Source organism: Delphinapterus leucas, chromosome 4 (genome assembly GCF_059928025.1).
Source record: "Delphinapterus leucas isolate spDelLeu-1000000601 "Yukka" chromosome 4, BTC_Dleu_Yukka2, whole genome shotgun sequence".
Taxonomy (NCBI): domain Eukaryota; kingdom Metazoa; phylum Chordata; class Mammalia; order Artiodactyla; family Monodontidae; genus Delphinapterus; species Delphinapterus leucas.
The window spans coordinates 118,563,627-118,583,546 of NC_143132.1; the positions used below are offsets into that span (position 1 = coordinate 118,563,627).

Here is a 19,920-nt window from a genome sequence, read left to right on the forward strand (position 1 = left end):
TGGAAAGAGGAAACAATGTGGGCTAAGGTTCCGTTGTGGGAAAACACAGGGGGTGTGGGAAATTCCTGGGGAAAGGTAGTGTTGATCAAACATGACAAATGTCAAAGAAAGGTCAAAAGGTAAATACAGAGGGTGGAATGGAACCATATTATGGAGGCATTATTGTTGGCAATTTTAAAGAGATTTGGACTTGTTGCTGTTTATATTTAGGGCTGTTGAATAGGGGAATGACGTGATAACAGGCTCTACATTTAGTGCCTTCATTCAACAAATACTGAATTATCAAGCACCTTTATTAAGCACCTCTGATGTACGAGATGTTGTGCTACGTGCTGAGTATACAGTAACAGAAAGGGGAGTTCCTGTCATTATGGAGCTAACATTCTAATGGGTTCACCAGACAGTAAACTCACAAACTATCAAACAAAGAATAATTTCCCAAAGTGATAAGTGCGTTGAAGACAGTAATGAAGGATAATAAATAGAATAAATGTAGAGCACTGCTCTAGTTGAGAGGGTCAGCATTCCAAGCGTGAGGAACATAGCAGAGGGAAGAGCAAGTTCCAAGAGCTGGTAAGTTGACAAGTCTGATATGAGGCTGATGTGACTGGAGTGAGTAAATAAGAGAATGGGTGCATGGGATGAAGTTGGGGAGGAAGTTTACATTTTTACACTTGATTATATAACATGTTATGCTTCTATCCTTGTTAATATTTCTTTTTTATTTGATCCTAACTTGCTTCTTTTTTATTTATCTGTGTAAAGCATTTTGAATCCTTTTTGGAACATGGTGGTGTGCTTAAAATTCTCTTCTCTCCTGTCCAACATCTATCAGTGAGTTGAGATTATGAAAGACATTCAATAAACATTTGTATGACCGGTTTGTGAGTCAGTAGATATATTCAAATATCATATGTAATTCCACTGAAAGGAGCCAAGAATTCAGTTTGGTCTTAAATAAAACAAATTGTCATCTAGTTTACATAGTCCTCTGAACATCTAAAATAAAATAAGAGGTATCACATGGCTACTTTAAACAGTGTTGGCCTGCTTCTTTGACAAATGTGTTTAGCACTAGTCCAAGAGCACACCATGGTTCATGATTCAATGTGCAATTTTATCTGTTGTCATGGTAGACCAAGAAAAATACTACCTAGGAGAAATACTTAGAGATTATTTTTGGAAGTTCCAGTACGTATAGATATAATTTTCCCCAATGTCTCCAAATAAATTTTAAAAATTAAGCTAAAGCAAAAATTTAACATAAAAGGAAGATTCTATTAATTGATATAAGCTTTGGAAGCTTGAAGAAGTTGTGTTCAGATTAAGCATTAATCTATAGTTATGGAATAGTTAAGAAAAGCAACACAATATTATATAACTGTAAAATGAGCATGCAACAAATCTGATAGATTTTGGTACATTCTGCAATGTTTATAGTATTTCTAAATAAAACAATTTGCTAGGGACTGTAGTTTGTCCCTATATATGTTTGTCACAATCATTGATTCTAACTGCTGCTATTTTCTGGGGGGGTTATTGGGGTCTTACATTTTATTTCAATTTCTGTATATAGAATTAATATGTTTCTACCTGTAAATGAATGATTGATTATGAGGAGTTTATATTTATGATAAGCTTGGCTTTTATGAGTGATGAATAAAGCTTAATAATTTTGTATTGGGTAATGCTTAATCTACAAAGGACTAGACAAAGAAGAATTAATCTCTCAATTAGTCTGTCCTCCAACTAAAATTGATAGTTCCCATTTTATAGGAGAGCAAAGTTGAGTCAAGGAGACTTAATCCTCTGATTTTGTGTAAATTTCATCACTTTCCAAAGAAACACTAGGATGTAGTTTAGAAGAATGGAGATTTTCAAGTGCAACCAGATTTACAACTCTTGAGGGTAGAGTGATTTATTATTAATTACTTTTATCCTTAAGCACACATTGAAGCATTACTCCTACACTAAAATCCAGAGAATGTTTATATTAGATCTTCATTTATAATTAAGTTTTGTAGACCTAAGTTGGGAATTTTATTGTGTAAATATATATAGCACATTCAGTTCAGCCAAGTATTTTTCAATATAATATCATAGATAGCAAAATTAGTACTATTATGTGTTAAGAAATGATTCTCTATGGGGAACCACTTTCCTAGTTTTGCTCTTTTGGAGCTTATGTATGAACCTCTGGTCCAGGAATTTATATTAAAATATATATTTCCATGTAATATGTATACTGAGTGGTTTCATGGAGGACTGAGGAATTTTAAGACAAAAATGTGGTTTAGAATCACTGTATCACATATTTTAGAGAGAACAACATAGAATTTATAATAAAGTCCAAAATCTGTATGGTAGGATCTGATATTAATTTCCAATTCTTCCACACCGAGGATTAAGGGCCTGCTGTGGACAACCTAAACCAGTATAGATAATAGGGTGATCCTATCAGAGTGGGCTTTTCTACTTTGGATCCCTGAAGATCTTTGTATTATATCTGTGGTTTGTGCTGAGATCGTTTCTTGATGCTGCCCAGCTCTAATGACTAGTTATAATTCTTACTCTTATTTTGTTATCACTAGGTGTTGCTGAATGATTTTACAGTTGTCACTTGATTTTTTAAAAAATATTTTTATTTTTAAACAATCTAAAACTTATAAAAATCACAGGAATAATCCAAATAACATTTTCCTGAGCAATTTGAGACTGAGAGACCAGCATGATGTCCCATCACCCCTGAACATGTTAGTATAGAAAAAAGACATTCGCCTACATAACCACAATACAGCTATCCAGGAAACTGACGTGATACATTACTACTATCTAATCCTCAGATTCCATTCAAGTTCTGTCAATAGTCTTTATAAGAAAATAATCCAGTCCAGAATCATGCATGACATTTAGTTGTCAAGATCCTTTAAACTCCTTGAGTCTGCAATAGTTCTTTGGTCTTTTCTTGATTTTTCACAACCATGACATTTTTGAATATTATCGGCTTGTTATTTGGTAGAATGTCCCTCAGTTTGGTTTGTCATGTTTCCTTATGATTAAATCAAGGTTATGCAACTTGGGTAGGCACATCACAAAAGTGACCCTGCATTCTTCTCCTTTCATCCTATCAGGTGACACATGGTTTTGATTTGTTCCATTACTGGCAATGTTAATTTTGCTCACTTGATTTAGGTGGTATCTGCCAGGCTCCTTACCATGAAGTTACATTTTTTTCCCCTTTATAATTAATAAGTATTTTGTGGGGGAGGTATTTTGAGGCTAGGTAAAGATTCCACTTCCCAGCAAAATTTTAATTTATTCATTTATTCATACCACTATGGATTGACAGATTCTTATTTTATTTAATAGGCTGCAGTCCAATATTCTCATATTTATTTTAATGTTAAATTGTCCCACATTTCCTTATTGGCTCCCCTTTGAAGGTACCATCTTTGTACTTTTGATATTTCTCCACCATTTTCTGAGAATTTCCTTCTTTCTGATGCAACAAAATTTCCCAGGCTCATCTTCTAATTTCTCTGCCCAATCACAGATTGAATTACTTGCCCAGAGAGTTGTGCCTCCCTTAAGTGGACAATGGTATTTAGAAACCAAAATCTGAGTGAGAGGTATGCTCATTACTATTGGAGATTGCTGATTTCAAGCTTCTCAGTGGAGGGAGGTAGGGAATATATCCAGGGTACGTAAAAATATAAATAGTTATAATAGGTAGGGATATATATTTACATATTGATTTACATTTACATCCATAAATAGTTTATCTATCTGGAATATTAATAGTTCACATCAATATCTCCACTTACAATGCAACACCACAGAGTTCATTCTAGTTTTCTCCCTTTTCTTATTTGTAACTTTTTGGTATGACATTGAGAAACTAGGCTCTCATTATCCTCAATATATTTATTTGAACAATTATTCTTATGTATCCAATTTCTAAGTGTCATGCTACTATATCCAATCTGCATGCCCTTGTCGCTCACATTGGGCTCTAATATGCTGTGCAAAGTCATCACTGTCACTGGTCCTTTTCCCATGCAGATATTCTGCTCACTCCATTCAGATTTCAACACCTCCTATCAGATGGCCACCACCATCCTTGGACAGATGCTCTCCTCAAACTGTTTGGCTTCTGACCCTCTGTCAGGGCTGTCTCCTAATGGCATACCCTCCCCATCCTTCTTGAGCTTGGACAACCAGCAGTCTGTTGTCCTCCCTTCCCATGGGAACACACACCTGACTCTACTTGGATGCTAACACCACATAATGGGACATTCGCCCCCCACCCATGTAAGGAAACACTGCTTACTCTTTTGGGGCTTTGTCATCCTAAGGTGGGCTGCCCTCTCTCTTGAAGCTCACCCCTTTGTGGATATCCTCTTGCTATGAACTAAATTGTGTCCCTTCTAAATTCACATGTTGAAGCTCTAACCTCCCAGTGTGATGGTATTTAGAGATGGGACCTTTGGGAGGTAACTGTGGTTAGATGAGGTCATGAAGGTGGGGCCCTCAGGATCAGATTAGTGACTTTATAAGAAAAGAAAGAAGAGAGAGAGAGATCATTCTTTCTCTGACATTTGAGGGCACAGTGAGAAGGTGGCCATCTGCAAGTCAGGAAGAGTGTATTCACTAAGAACCAAGTGGTCTGACACCTTGATCTTGGACTTCTCAACCTCGAGAACTGTGATCAATAAATGTCTTTGTTTAAGCTACCCAGTCTAGGGTATTTTGTTATAGCAGCCGGAGCAGACTAATACACCTCCTCACCTCAGTCAGGCTTGAATCACCATCTCCCCTCCTCACGGATGCCCTCCTTAATATTCTCGGACTCTGACACCATGGCCCCTATGTTTACCTTGCTTGGCACTACCTAATGGATTTTCTACAGAATTGTTTAGGGACAGAAAGGAAGAAAGGGAAAAGGAAAGTCACTCTAATCTGCATAATTTTTCCTACAATCCCTTTGATTTCCCCCTGAGGTATCAGAATTCTTTTGGATGAATGTAGCCTCTGTATTGATCATGAAGGGTGGGGGGACTTACGCAAATTCTTTAAATAGGAAGGCTTACTTCTTGCTTGGAATCACGTTAAAACATCTTTCATTTCCATAGTGCCATGATACTTCCTATATAATGTTATTAAACCTTAACCTAGTGGTAATATTTTGGAGTGCTATCTAATCACATCATACTCCATATTGTATATGTTTAAAAAATAATACTTTTAGAAAAGATAAAAGTGATGGAAAAATCTGTGTGTTTCTATAGGCAGAATCTATCTATGTACATGTTTTTTCTATTTTAATTTAAATGACAACTTGCTATTCCCTTTTCTGGAAACACTATTAAGCAGATACTTTCATCGCTGGCTCCTTCTCATAATTCATTTAGGGCTATGTTGCTAAAATGTCACCACTTCAGAGAGGTCTTCCTTGGCCACCCAAAATGCCACCTCTCTTTTTGTCACTTTATTCCCTTGTCCTTCCTAACATCTATCAAGATGTATAAATTATATTATTTAATCATTTGTTTGCTTATTGTTTCTCAACCTCAATAAAACTTAAGCTGTGTGTGAAAATGGACTTTATATATCTTATTCATTAAGATGTTTCTAGTACCTTGAATTGTGTCTGGTATATGACATATACTCAGCAAACATTGAAAAAAATATACTCAGTGAATATTCGTTGAGTGACTAAAAATGTATGAAGGCATTGAAGAATCAGAAGACTGTAAAAAGCTATAGTGAATATATGTGAAGTAGGCAAAGTATGAATTTCCATAATTTAGGTGTATTTCAATAGTTCAGGATGGGTCAAGCAGTTGGACAGTAACTAAAAATAATATGAGTTTGGAATTTGAGGGTACTAGCTATAAAGTTTATTAATAGATATGCTAATATCAGGAAAAGCAATAGAGAATCATACATATATACATACATATATATAAAATAAATTTCAAATGTTTCCATGAATAATATATTAATATATCTGCTAATATCAGGAAAAAGTAATAGAGAATTGTATCTCTATGTTTATATTTACCTATACAATTTTTTTAATGTTACCCATGTATTATATATAAATATAACTATTACATTTAATAGTTAATGAATATATAGATAGTAATTGCTGCTTGATGCTTACCTCAAATGTTTCATTATTTCTACATCTTAAATTAATTATGCAATTTTAACTTGAGGTTGGTAAGAACACATAATTTGGAGAGTAAGCCAAGATCTATTGGGGCACATATGACAGAAACCTCATTTCAAACAGTTTAAGTGAAAATAGATTTTATCTTCTCATGAATCTATAAAATCCAGGGATGTACTTCATACATGGCTAGATACAGGACCATAAATGAAGTTGTTAGTTCTCTCACTTTCTTTGTCTCCCTCTTTCTCCTTATCTCTTTTTGCTTTACTCTTAATGAATTTATTCACAGGCAGACTCTTTCTACATAATTTTTAAAAACTTTATCTCTTGATGGAAGTGGTAGCAAAGTTACATTGTAAAGGGCATGCATGCAAGGAGGGGAGGAATTAATGAGGACAATTTGCCAAGGCTTAGTGATAGCCCAGGGTAAGCCTTGGCTTATACCTTCTCATAATTAGCTTCCGCAGAGCAAAGGAGTGCTTTCAGCCTAAGAGTTCTTGCAAAAATCTTTGTGAGGACTCTGATTGTTGGGGTTTTGTCACATGCTTACCTCTGAATCGATTATTGGAGCCATGGAAACATTCTTTTGGAAAGTTCCAGGTCATGTTTCACCCCTAGAACGGAAGGGTGGGTCAGCTGCACCTAAAACATACGGACTGAAAATGAGAGGAGAGTAAATCTCAGGAGATGTTTCCAGATGATAATAAATACATGCAACATCAGTAGAACTGAGAATTTCCTGTCAGTTAAGACAAAGATTCCGGACATATTTGAAATCTTTTGTTGTATGTCTTTTATTTTTCCCCTGTACTTCTTAATAAGGAAATATTGTCAATGCAGCCACTTTATAGTTCAACTTGAGGCTAATTTTGAGCCCTGGTTCCAAAACGTGCTAGGTAATTTAAATAAATGAGAGATACTTCTGCTCTGACTGAAGCAGGATAATTTGACAGCCTCCAAATTTAAAGGTTCTGCTGGTTGTTTCTTTAAAAGTGTGTGTTTGTGTGTGTGTGTGGTGTGTTTGTGCATATGTATATGTGTGTTGAATATGTGTGTTAAATATTCACTATTTTTTCCATCCCACTGTTATATATCCCACTGTGTCTATGGTGAGGGGTAGGATAAGTTAAGGTCAATTATGTTTGGTATCTTATTTGATTATCTCATAAAATGATGAAAGTTAAATGGCTTGTGAAACACTAGAAGAAAAAGAAATTCAGAATGTTTCTACATTCTTGGGAATAGAGACAGATTTTGTAAGGCTGGGAGGCAATATTCTTTGTGGTTGAGAACAACTACTGAATACCATACACATCTGGGAAGAAATCCAAGAAATTCTTAACAGTCATGAAACATTTTTCAAGTCCCTTACTGCCTCCAAGCATTAATTTCCTTACCCGTAAAATGGCTATACAAATAACACCTAATTCATTGGATTGCTGGAAGATTAAATGAGTTACTATGTGTATATCACTGAGTTTACTATATGGCCCTTAAGAAGCCATTTGCTATTTGTGGTACATTTTGAAACTTCCCCAAATTTCTCTCTTCATAAAGTTATTTTGAGTCAAATCATTTGCCATGAGAAGACTATTGGAAGACAAATATTTTGCCAATGTTAGGCAACACTCAGTAGTTATTAACAGGTTAACCTACATTATTTTTCAGTTTCCTAGAAGAAAGCATGGCTATAGGCCCAAGCAACACAGAGAGGGCAAGAGTATGTGCTCTGCTCAACAGTCCTAGCTGAGCTCCCATCTGACAGCCATTAATTACCAACTGTGTGAATGAGTCGTTTTGGATGTCCAGCTAGTACAGAGTTAGATGACTGCAGCCCAGCTGACATCTGTCCATAACTACATATAAGATTGCAAAGTGAGACCCACCCAGTCGACCCAATAAACCCACAGAATCATGAGAGATAATAATACATTATTGTTTTAAGCCATTAACTTGTGGTGTGGTTCGTTATGCAACCATTGATAACCAGAAAAGCAGGATAGGAAAGAAAGAGAGCAAGCACTGAAGCACCTAAGAAAATTACCTAATGGAAACTGGAGGACAGTAAGCACCAATATCTTCCTCTTTTAGATCACAGCGTTGCCTGGAACCAGCCCAAATATTACCCAGAGTACAATATAGATATATTCGACTGCTTGGACTATTATTTTACAAATTATTTCATAGGGCTTTTGGCTGCATAATCTACACAAATCTATGAAGATCTGTAAAGTTAGGCTGAACTAAGAAATGTGGAGCTGGCTGTTTTTTCTTAATTCTCTAAGGGATTTGGGTGGTCAATTGAATTGAATGGTACCTCATTTTTCTTATATACAGGGTAGCTTTTTATCTGTGTATTTGTTTTCCAAGGGCTTGCACTATAAGATTACATAGAGAATCAAAAAAACATAAAATTCATGAATGAACAAACGACATGAAAATTGTTTCCCCTCAAACATCCTTTAACCTCCATCTTGCTTTAATAGTAGAATCTATTTAGCCCTCTCCTGCGACTTCCCTTCGCTTTGTGGTTTGGCCTGTTTCTATTCTTGGATGTTTTCAAGGCCAATATAGTGCAAATTTACTGCTAAATGAAACTTCAAGCTTTGCAAAAAGTACAGGATTCCATGGAAACCATGAAAGGGTTATTAGAGAAATACTTAGATCTCATTTAAAGCCACTGGCAAATGAGCAGTTAACAATGGGAGAAGAAGAAAAAGTTAACAGGGATGAGGACAGGATAGGAGTTTCAAAGAGAATGATTTAAAATCAAAGGCTTAAGAGAGATCTTTGAAAAAATCGATTAAGCACATACATATTTGTAAAATAATCATTATTATTATACCAAAAAAATAAAATGTTTTGTGCAGAATACAGTATCAAGCAATAGTATAAATTTGTCTGTTAATGATACCAAGGAGAAAACAATGTTCTTTGTCTTCTCTAAGAATTGAACCATGTTTGCAATTAAAAACTAAATTTAGCTAAATATTTGATTATATTTTATCACATTTTTACAATTTTGGTTTCGTTTTTTAAGATAAAGTTCTAATCAAAATCTTTTCCTCTATTTTTAAAAATGAAACTGTGGTGCCAATTTAAAGTTGCTTTAAGTGCCTTTTCTCCCTATTTTAAGCATATTAACTATTCCAAAATGAGGAAGTAAAACAATATTTAGCCTCCCAGATTAGGGAGAAATAATTTATTTGACAATGTTTTTTTATTGTCAAGTTAATGGAAGATACTTTCTTAAGTAACTCAGAGATTGCAAGCAATGGATAGTCTTTAATGTAATAAGCTCAAATATTAGTTTACATGAAATAGTCAAATTAAGATAATGGAAAATACATGTTTCTCCTGGGGAAGGATGGATTCAAAGAAATTTTGTATTTGATTTTAGATATTATAAGAGAATACTAAATACAGCACAGAATGGAAAATCCCACTGTCTTTCTACCTCTCCTTTCATTCACCCAGGCAACCAGCAGTTACTCCACCGATTTCTGAGGGAAAAACAAACATGGGACTATGAATCCCATCCCTGTCCTACATGGAGGAGATAAGCCAGTGCTATTTAATGCCTGTGCTGTGAAATGTGCAAGACAACAGAAGGGATTGACGGTAATTGGTTACAAGGTTGTTGCTTCAGGGAGAAAGGAAAAGAGAAGATAGGGCCATCAGGTTACTAAAACAAGCGACCATGATAGTTCAGTGAGAAGCAGAATAATTCCTACATTAGCTGCCACAACAATATATTGCTCTTTAGGGCTCCTGGGTAGTTTCAGAATTATTCTTGGGTATTCCATAAATGAGTGTTAGTCTTAGGAAAAAGTATCCAAAAAAATGTTTCCCAAAGGAACTCTCTATAGAAAGACTTTAAGGTAAGATCAGTGGAAATTCGAGAAATTGTGAGAGTTGGCATCCTATAATGAAACAAATGTGATATCCATACATCCATATTCTAGATCCACTTACATTTTAAGGAAAAGATCCCGTTTGGATAAAAAAAAAAAAAAAAGAAGAAGGTGGATTACATAAGTGATTTCAGATGAGTTTTAGCCACAGAATTCTCTCTTTCCTTTCCTTCTCTCCCCTCCCCCACTTTCCTTTCTCCCACTCTTTCTCTTTTTCTGAAAGATTACAAGTAAGGTCAATACATAAACAAGTGGACAGCTGTAGTTGAAATAAGAGTCCCAGATATTTACAGTGTCTGTCCACAACATAGTGTTTGCCTTTCTCTTAGAAATTCCTTCCTGTGATGGGCTATCATAGTCATCTTTGTGCTACATGGCTCTTCAATGTTTATTGTTATCAACTGAATGAGAATAAACAATTAGCCTAAGAAAAGTCAGTCAGGTTTACCTCCTAGGAACATGTAACATAGATCAAAGATAATACTTTGATTTGGACTGACCAATTGAGTGGAGATAAAAAGTGAGTTGTGATGTGGATATTTTTGAACGTGGAAAATTCCAAAAGAGGAAGGGATAAAGAGTGGGGAATAGGGCTTCCCTGGTGGCGCAGTGGTTGAGAGTGCGCTTGCCGATGCAGGGGTCACAGGTTCGTACCCCGGTGTGGGAGGATCCCACATGCCGCGGAGCGGCTAGGCCCGTGAGCCATGGCCGCTGAGCCTGCGCGTCCGGAGCCTGTGCTCTGCAACGGGAGAGGCCACAGCAGTGAGGGGCCCACATACCGCAGAAAAAAAAAAAAAAAAAAAAAGAGTGGAGAATAATATGCAAATACAGAGACAGGTGAGCTTTTAGTACTGCTTAATTTCCTAATGACTTTTTTTTTTTTTTTCCGGTACGCGGGCCTCTCACTGCTGTGGCCTCTCCCGTTGCGGAGCACAGGCTCCGGACGCGCAGGCTCAGCGGCCATGGCTCACGGGCGCAGCCACTCCGCGGCATGTGGGATCTTCCCACACCGGGGCACGAACCCATGTCCCCTGCATCGGCAGGTGCACTCTCAACCACTGCGCCACCAGGGAAGCTCCTCCTAATGACTTTTGAGTTCCTGGTTCCATTTTTTCACGAGACCTGAGTACCTTGGGTTCTATGATATTTTCTTGTATGTTTCAAACACACACACACATATATAGATACAAATTTTTCTTCTAATTGAAATAAATTTCTTTTACTTGAAACCAAGGGAACTGTGATGAACATGCAGGGTTAAGCGAAAGGAAGGTGTCCATAGAAATTAGTCTAAAGCATTTGACATACATTTCAATATGTGTAGAGAATCTTTAAAATATGCCTATCCTTTGACTTATATATATTCTACTTTTAAGGATATTCCTTAAATTAATGAACAATGAATACAAATATTTTTGCACAGATAATTTCATATAGCATTATTTATAACAATAAGAATGGAAACAAGTTAAACATCCAGCAGTAGACTAGTATTTAATAAAGAATGAGCAATTGTGTGGCCTGTTCAAATGTTTTCTAAGAATGATTAATAACGGCTGTCATATTACACAACTCCAGGAAGTGTGTCATTGTCTAAGTGAATACCTTTTAGAACTGTGCAGTGCCCAGCCTATACTTGTGTACACAATACCCTGGTTTAATGACATATTAAACATTAAACCAGGTTTAACATTATATTACAGTTAAATTAAAAAGTAGCATTCACATAAAACTGTATCTTTGGTATAATCCCAAATATATGATTAATAGATTTCAATGGCTATATACAATATTTGTTTAGAAATATTATAGAGATATATGTCAAATTCTAATAAATTATCTCTGGGTATTTGAAGTATGAGTGATTTAAGATAGCGGTCCCCAACCTTTTTGGCACCAGGGGCGGGTTTTGTGGAAGATGATTTTTCTACAGACTGCGGGGGTGGGGTGGGGATGGCTCAGGAGGTAATGCGAGCAATGGGGAGCGGCAGATGAAGCTTTGCTCGCTCACCTGCCACTTACCTCCTGCTGTGCGGCCCGGTTCCTAACGGGCCGTGGCCCAGTGGGGGTTGGGAAACCCTGATTTAAGAAATTCTTTTTGGTATTTTCCATTTTTTTTCTATAATGAGAGCATATTGTTGGAATCAGAAAAAATGATAACATAATTTTAATGCTCTTATCTATTGGTCTGTTAAAATAAACACCATACACTGGGTTTATAAACAATAAAATCTTCTATTATATCCCACATGTGGTGTTCTCTCTTTGTGCCAGCATCCACATTTCCCTTATCATATAGGGACACAGTAACCAAACTTCCCTCATCTTATAAGGACATAAGTCACTGGATTAGGGCCCACCCTAATCTATTATAAAGTCATTTTAACTTCATTAGATCTGCAAAGACTCTATTTCCAAATAAGGTCACATGCACAGGTAGTGGGGTAGAATTTCAGCATATCTTGTCGGGGAACACAATTCAACCCATAATGCTAGGTTTTAGGATTCTTCAAAAAAAATTGTATTAAAAATGGGAAAAACTTTCTTCCAGCTACCAGTATTTCACTTTACTGGTTCCTCTGAATAAGCAAGATTAATTTATAAAATCAAGGTTAAAAAATTATAGTTTGGTTTGGACTCTCTCTGTGCCAATCCAGTATTTCATGAATAAATCTCACATTATCATGGGTTTCTTATTAGAATATGCGTCTATATAAACTGTTACAATTTATTTACTCATTTTCTAATTCATACTTAACTGACCTTTTTTCCTACTAATAAACAGTCTGTGACTTGGGTTAGGTGTTACATGCTTAATATCACTCTACTGTGCTGAAGAAACCTGTTTAAACAAACCACAAAGCTGTGACACAGGACAGAGCACTGAGGCAAGATCATTTTTAGCTTCTTCCATTTAAAGTCATGCTGGTATTTACAAAAGCAGGCAAACTACACATTGCTTCAACTGTTTACATCATCATTCTCCCACAAACCTTCCAAATCATATTTCAGATAAGAGCCCTGAAATTCCAGCTTTCACAGTGACATTTGCACCTGCATATGGAATTCTCTCCTATGCTGGTTGGCAGCTGGTTTAGCACTGAGGAGTCATGTTTTGTTATTTTTCTTCAACAAGACTGATAGTTCTTGATAATATTTCTCCCAGCTCTGTAAAGTTGGGTTATACTTTCTGCATATTAAATGAAAATATTTTATTTTTTCATTTAAAATATGCAGAGCAGATTTTTAAATTTTGGTATAAAAATGGAACAAGGAGATATTACATAATGGAATGATTTGTTTTCTTATATTCTTTTATTTCCCCACTCTCTTAGACCGAGTCCCCTAGGAAACAGTCTGAACCAAAATGTACACACTAATGCTCTTTGGCAGGGGTGGGATGGCTATGTACAAAGTGAGAGTGAAGGAAAAAGGGAAATGAGGCAGGAAAGGGGAGTGCTGCCTGTGATTTCACAAGAAAATGCAGCCAGTTATTTAGTCATATGGGGTATCTCAGGACAAGGTTCATGAAATCACTATATCTGGGAGCTATGGTTGGGGTAGAAAAGCGAGAAATTCGTCTTATGGTTCCACTGTCTCTCATTGGTCAAGTCCACGCCAGGAGCCGTGAATTCCCCACACTCCTGAGTTGTACCATGCAGGTCTTCCAACAGCTGATGGAGAAGTCACAGCCTCCACAGCTCCACTCTGGCTAGTGGTTAGGGATAGCGGTCTGTACTTAGCAGCTGGGGACTTCTAGATCTGTAGTGATTATGGCCATAGTTGGACTTTATAATCCCCCGAAACTGTGTGAGTCAAAGCTAGGGCTGCTCAGGCCAAGAACAAAGGCAAGTAGTTGAGGTCTGGAGTGTAGGAGACAGAGGAGCCTACTGGGCAGCGCATAACTGGGTCTAGTGAACCGACACAGGTGTGGATACTCTGTCCTATGAAAGAATTGCTGATTTTTACAGCTGGGTTGATCTTTAAAGGTCATTTACTCCAAATGTGACCTTAAAATAGGAGGAGATATTTCCATTTTCAGTTAAGGTAGAGTAATAGGGACTGAACTTACCCTCCCAACTGAAACAATTTCCAAAAAAGTTCAATGTATATTTAAAACAAAACAACAATTTTCAAGACACTAGACATCAGACAATGAAGGATAGTGGTAGCTGAGAAATAGGAAACAAAAAAGGTGAGCACAGTGAATGCTGCCACCTACTTCCTTCAAATTTTCCAAGCCAAGGGAGAAAGATCCAGTAGGAGCTGAGTAGACTCTCTGTGTTAGGAGATGGCGCTGTGAGTGTGGGTAGACTTAGGTGGCTAGAGTCTACAGTACTGAGTATCAGAAAGAAGAGAGCAGCAAAGAGAGAGAGAGAGAGCCCCAGAAATCTGGCAAAGATACCTCTAGAGTATGCAGCTGAATGCTGACCAACACATGCATGCAAGGAGATTATACAATGGGTTGAGGAAAGAATCATGTGATAGTAGTGTTAGGAGTAACAGTGCCTAGCACTCACACAAGACTGGGAGTAATGCCTGTTACCACCAGCCAAACTGGAAAACCTCATGATTCAAATGGTGTTGGGTAGCGTACACAAAAGAAACTTGCCTGAATATTGGGAATCTTTGGTCTTGACTAAACACTGCTCTGATCCTGCTTAACAAATATAAAAGCAAGACCTGAAAGGAACAAACTATTTGCAAGTAACTTAACTGCATCATGGAACAAAGATCACAAATAGTTATATAAAAACAAAACTATCAAGAACTCAATAGGGTAAAATTCACAATGACTGGAAAAAACAAAAACAAAAGCATTATAGACTTGCAAAGAGGTAAGAAACATGAGCAATCTTGAGGAGAAAAAGCAATAAATTGAAACTGATTTAGAACTGATATAGAAGTTAAAATTAGCAAACAAGGACATTAATACTGTTATTATAACTATATTACATATGTTCAAAAAGTTAACTAGAGACATGGAATATATAAAAACCTCCCAATTTCAACTTCTAAATATAAAAACTCTGATGTATGAGATGAAAAATACCCTGGATGAGATTAAGCAAATTAGAAATTGTGAAAAGAAATATTTGAGAACTTAAAAAGATATAGCAATAGAAACTATCCAAAATGACACACTAAGAGAAAAGATAGTAATAATAATAAATTACAAAGGGTCAGTGATCCTTGGGACAATTTATGAGGGTCTACTAAAAGGTAACTGGAATCTCTGAAAAGGATTCAATGCTAACACTAGAGAATGCTAGACTATCCATATGAGTATCAGACAAAGTAGAGTTCTGACTAATACTATTGCCAGGCATTAAAATGTTCATTTCATAATAGTAAAGGGATCAATTCAAGAGAATATAACAATCCTTATCTGGTAGAATATACAAAAATGTACTACAATCGTTAAATGAGTTTATCAAGGTTGCAGAATAAGAGACCAATATACAAACATTTATTTCTTTACCATAGCAACAACTGTTCAGAAAATAAAATTGAAAAAAGAATACTTTTCTTTAGAAAAAAATTTGTAACTATGTGTAGTAATAGATATTAATTAAACTTATTGTAGCAATCATTTTGCAATAGATATCAAATTATTATGTTGTACACCTAAAACTAATGCAATTTTTTTTGTTTTTAGTAGAAGTATGTGCTCACTTTTATTTATTTTAATATAAATATATATTTTTATTGAAGTATAGTTGATTTACAATGTGTTTGTTTCAGGTGTACAGCACAGTGATTCAGTTTTACATATATATATATATACATATATATATATATATATATATACACACACACATATATATATATTCTTTTCAGATTCTTTTCCCTTATAGATTATTACAAAATATTAAGTATAGCTCCCTGTGCATTGCTGAGAGAAATTAAAGAATGCCTAAGTAAATGGAGATAAACTATACTCTTGGGTTTGAAGCCTTGATTTTGTTAGGATGTCAGCTCTCCCTTAATTGATATCTATGTGAGGGAGAAAGACAGAAAACATGTCAGTTGCCTGGAAATGGGAGAAGGACAGGGAAAGCTGGATGGGAATGATTGCAAGGCCCCTTTGGGAGTTTTTGATATATTCATTATCTTGATTGTAGTGGTGGTTCATGGTGTGTACATATGTGAAAACTAATCGAATTGCATGCTTTAAAAATGTGCAACGTGTTGTTATAAAAAAGAGGAACCTGGAGAACAAAGGTCTCACAGGGAGTTATAGGTAGAACTGGTAAAGTCCTATAACTACCAATATATTTCCTTTATTCTAAAAAGTATTTGAAAATAGCATAGATTATTAGATCTAGTGTATATGCAATCCATAATACTTTAAAATTATCTGTCTTCTTCCAGAATCAAAGAAGCACAATTGCAGTTGTTACTCATATGGCCTTTGAAAGTCTTGGAGTCCAGATGCTGCAGGGGCTGCCATAGCCAGAGTTACAACACTGCTTATTGTGGAGTCCCTAACAAGATGTGGGATGATAATTCATAAAAGACTATATTTACAGTAATCCTCACTTCACCTAGTATTGGGGGTTTCTAAAGCTTTACCCTGACTTAGAATCACCTGGAAGCTTGTTAAACACAGATTGCTGGGCCCCATCCTCAGTTTCTGACTGAGTAGACTGATCTGGGGCCGAAAAATATGCATCGCTACCAAGTTTACAGGTAATGCTGATGATGTTGCGTGACCAACCACACTTCGAGAACCACTAAGATAAATGCCCTAGATTGAAAGAATAAGAAGTCATTCATGCAGTTGAATTTAATTTTTTAGCTAGGTTTGGATTTAAATATGCCCAGGTAGGAGCAGAGAGCAAGCCAGCATCTGAGCAGCCCAGTGAGAACACTCCTGCCAGATGCCATTTCTCCCTTTCTGTTTCCTGGATCTCTTCAGCTCAAAGCAAACCTATTTTGTAGGCCTAGGAGTCAGAACTCCATTTACTTTTCAGATTTAAAATGTTTAATGATAGTCCAAGATGGCGCTGTTTATACTTGAATCCTCACAGAACCAATCAAGATCATAAGTTCAATAAGGTATTTTTTTAAGTGTCTACTCTGTGTCACACTGTGTATTACGCACAGTGAACAAGTCAGGCATGGTCTTTACCTCTTGAAGTTTTCTGCCTATTGGGAAAATTGTCATTATACGTTTAAATAATCAAGGACAATTTGACAGGTGTACAGGAGACCTATAAGTATTATTGATGAGCAGCACAAGTATAATATTCATATTTTTGAAGAAAATGCATATAATTATGTTACTTGATTGGATCTGTATGTGCCTTCAAATCCAATGACAATTTCTGGTATAATTTGTACAAGTGTAATGGACAATTCTAATGATTATGACACTCTATTTCCTATTTAAACTTTCACTGCTTTTGGCTTTATCTCTGAATTTGTGTCTTCTTTCTCTTATAATTTCTACCTTTTGTTACTTTTCTATATTTAGAAATCATGGTGCCAGTTTATTCAATGTTTATCTTTTCTTTGTCTGATTTTATCTAAACTAAAAGAGATCTCTTGTTTATTGTACTTTTGGAAAAGAGCCAGATTTTTCTGAACTTTGTTAAATTACCACTTCCTTTGCAAGACAAGTGCTTCATAGGAGCCTTTGATGTGGGTGTTCAATAAATACATCTCCTCTGTTTCCCGAATGTTCTTTCCTTTATTCTTTCATAAACATTAAGCTTGTGAAATTCATGAAAAAGATAAATCTCAAAATTGTCTTGAAACCTGAAACTTATGTATACCACAATGTTCGCACAGGCTCCTAGCTTTCATCTAAATGCCATTTCCAGAGCATAATGTTTCCTCTTATCATCTCACAACCTTTTTAACTTTCAATGAAAAGTTTTCCCCCATTGCAATTTTCACACTGAAAATCCCTTTGTGAGGGTTGCTGTGTAAGTATGTACAGAGAAAAATCAAAGTTGCTCTGAGAGGTAGATAGTAAATGATTGGCTAAGCTGGTGTTTTCTCTCTTTTTTGTATCTTGAGACGTAGAGAATATTACAGCCTGAGGGCTGAGAGGGGCAAACTCTCAGGGCTCACAGCTACGACAAACCATCAGCTGGGATGTTCAAGGCTAGGTTCTGTCACCAGCTAAGTGACTCACCAGCTCACTCAGAATACATGAGATAATTTGTGATGGAGCAAAACTTCATAACTCCAAATTATGAATGTCAGGGTTGCTTCAGAGTTGTTCTTTCTTTCAGCATTCATAAAATACTTATTCAACAAATTAGAAGATCATGGTTAGTAATTTGCCAGCTGTAGATGAATACCAAGCTTCTACACTTCTTGTTCCTTAATTATGCCAGACTGTCTAAAATCATGGGTCTCAAGATCCTATGACATTATCTACTATTTGCTCATTATGTCTCTGATAGCTATCATACCACCTTAGATACTCATCTCATTCTTCCATTTAAGCATTTTTGAGATCTACTATGGTCTAAGCACTTTGCCTACCTCTTGAAAAGTGATATAGACTCTACTAACTTGAAGAGTCTACACTTTAGTTGGGTAGAAAATAGACCATTACAGTGCTGTGCCACAGGGAAGCCCAGAGAAGTAGAGGACAATGGGCACATCAAGTTTTTCTCTCATTAATCCAGTAACATTTCCCATGGATTTTCTTCTCATTCTGAACATGGTCCATGAAATAATATCCTTACCATGTCCAGAGTCAGCTAGTACGACCCAGCATCTTGTGCTATGGTTCCCACTGCAGTTTGTGCTATAAGCAGACCTGCCTCCTGCCTGTCCTAGTTTAATTTATTATGGTTTCTATCAGGGTACTCATGTGGAAATTAATTAGACATGATAGACTTGAAATGGAATTTAGTCATGGGAAAAATATCCATTTTAGGTTAAAATTCCATATCAAGTAAATAGTTGCTAGGTGACTACACAGTGTGATTCATATTCTGCAAATGATATAACTTTTAAAAAATAGGTTTTATTTAAAGTGTTTTCTCATTTTCTCTAATGACTCTAGATTGGAGACTTCTAATACTATAGCACAAACTTAAACCAAAATATATTGACCATTAATTTCTGATTTCAGTAGCGAGTTACTGATACCTGGTGTTTTTGCTGAGGACACTGAGGGGTTTGATGCACTGAGATTTGAGGTAGATTTTCCAAAAAATTTTCACTGTCTTGCCTTGTCCTAAGAAGAAGAAATAACAATCTGTATTAAATGAAAGCCCAAAGAATTGTTAGGATTGTATGGCTCCAAAGAGGGCAAGAGAGTAATATAAGTAATAGGAACATCTGTCGATTGAAACTTAACTTTCTCTTTTCCAACCATATAGTGTGCCCCTGCAGGTAGAGACTACCATATCTTTTTGGGTTGGCAACACTTAATTCTCTGTTCCATACTTGGAAGGCACTCAATAAACATTCGGCAATGATTATAAAAAATAACGAAGATGGAATTATTTTCATTTTAAATTAAGTTAAATTCTGGGAAGATTTCATAATAAAAGTAAATTTAATATTTCCCCCTGTTCTATTCTTTGTTCTTTAGGACATTTCATAAGTATGGCTTGCCTATTCAGAATGACACCATGCATTATTCTCAAAAGGCATCAATCTCTTGAGTCGTATTGATTTGAAATAAACATGCCCTTAAAATTCTAATTTAATGTTCTCAGAAAATCTTGCCATAATAGAAGTCACTTTCATATGTTCCTGTGAGAGTCAGGGGAGAGATTTGAATTTCTACTTGATTTCTTGCTTCTATTCAATTTCCTACCCAGGATGTCAATTCACCTCTCACTTGTGACTTTC

The 19,920-nt window shown here is 36.0% G+C and overlaps 1 long non-coding RNA gene across 1 annotated transcript in view; it reads right to left on the minus strand.

Moving 5' to 3' along the window:
* Positions 1-19,709, minus strand: part of LOC115802698 (uncharacterized) — an 82,790-nt gene extending 63,081 nt beyond the window's left edge. The window contains exons 1-2 of the long non-coding RNA XR_004023223.2: positions 19,210-19,709; positions 6,729-6,834 (exon numbers count right to left, since the gene is read on the minus strand). This is a non-coding gene — a long non-coding RNA (uncharacterized LOC115802698). The remainder of the gene's footprint in view (positions 1-6,728; positions 6,835-19,209) is intronic.
* Positions 19,710-19,920: the final 211 nt, after the last annotated feature.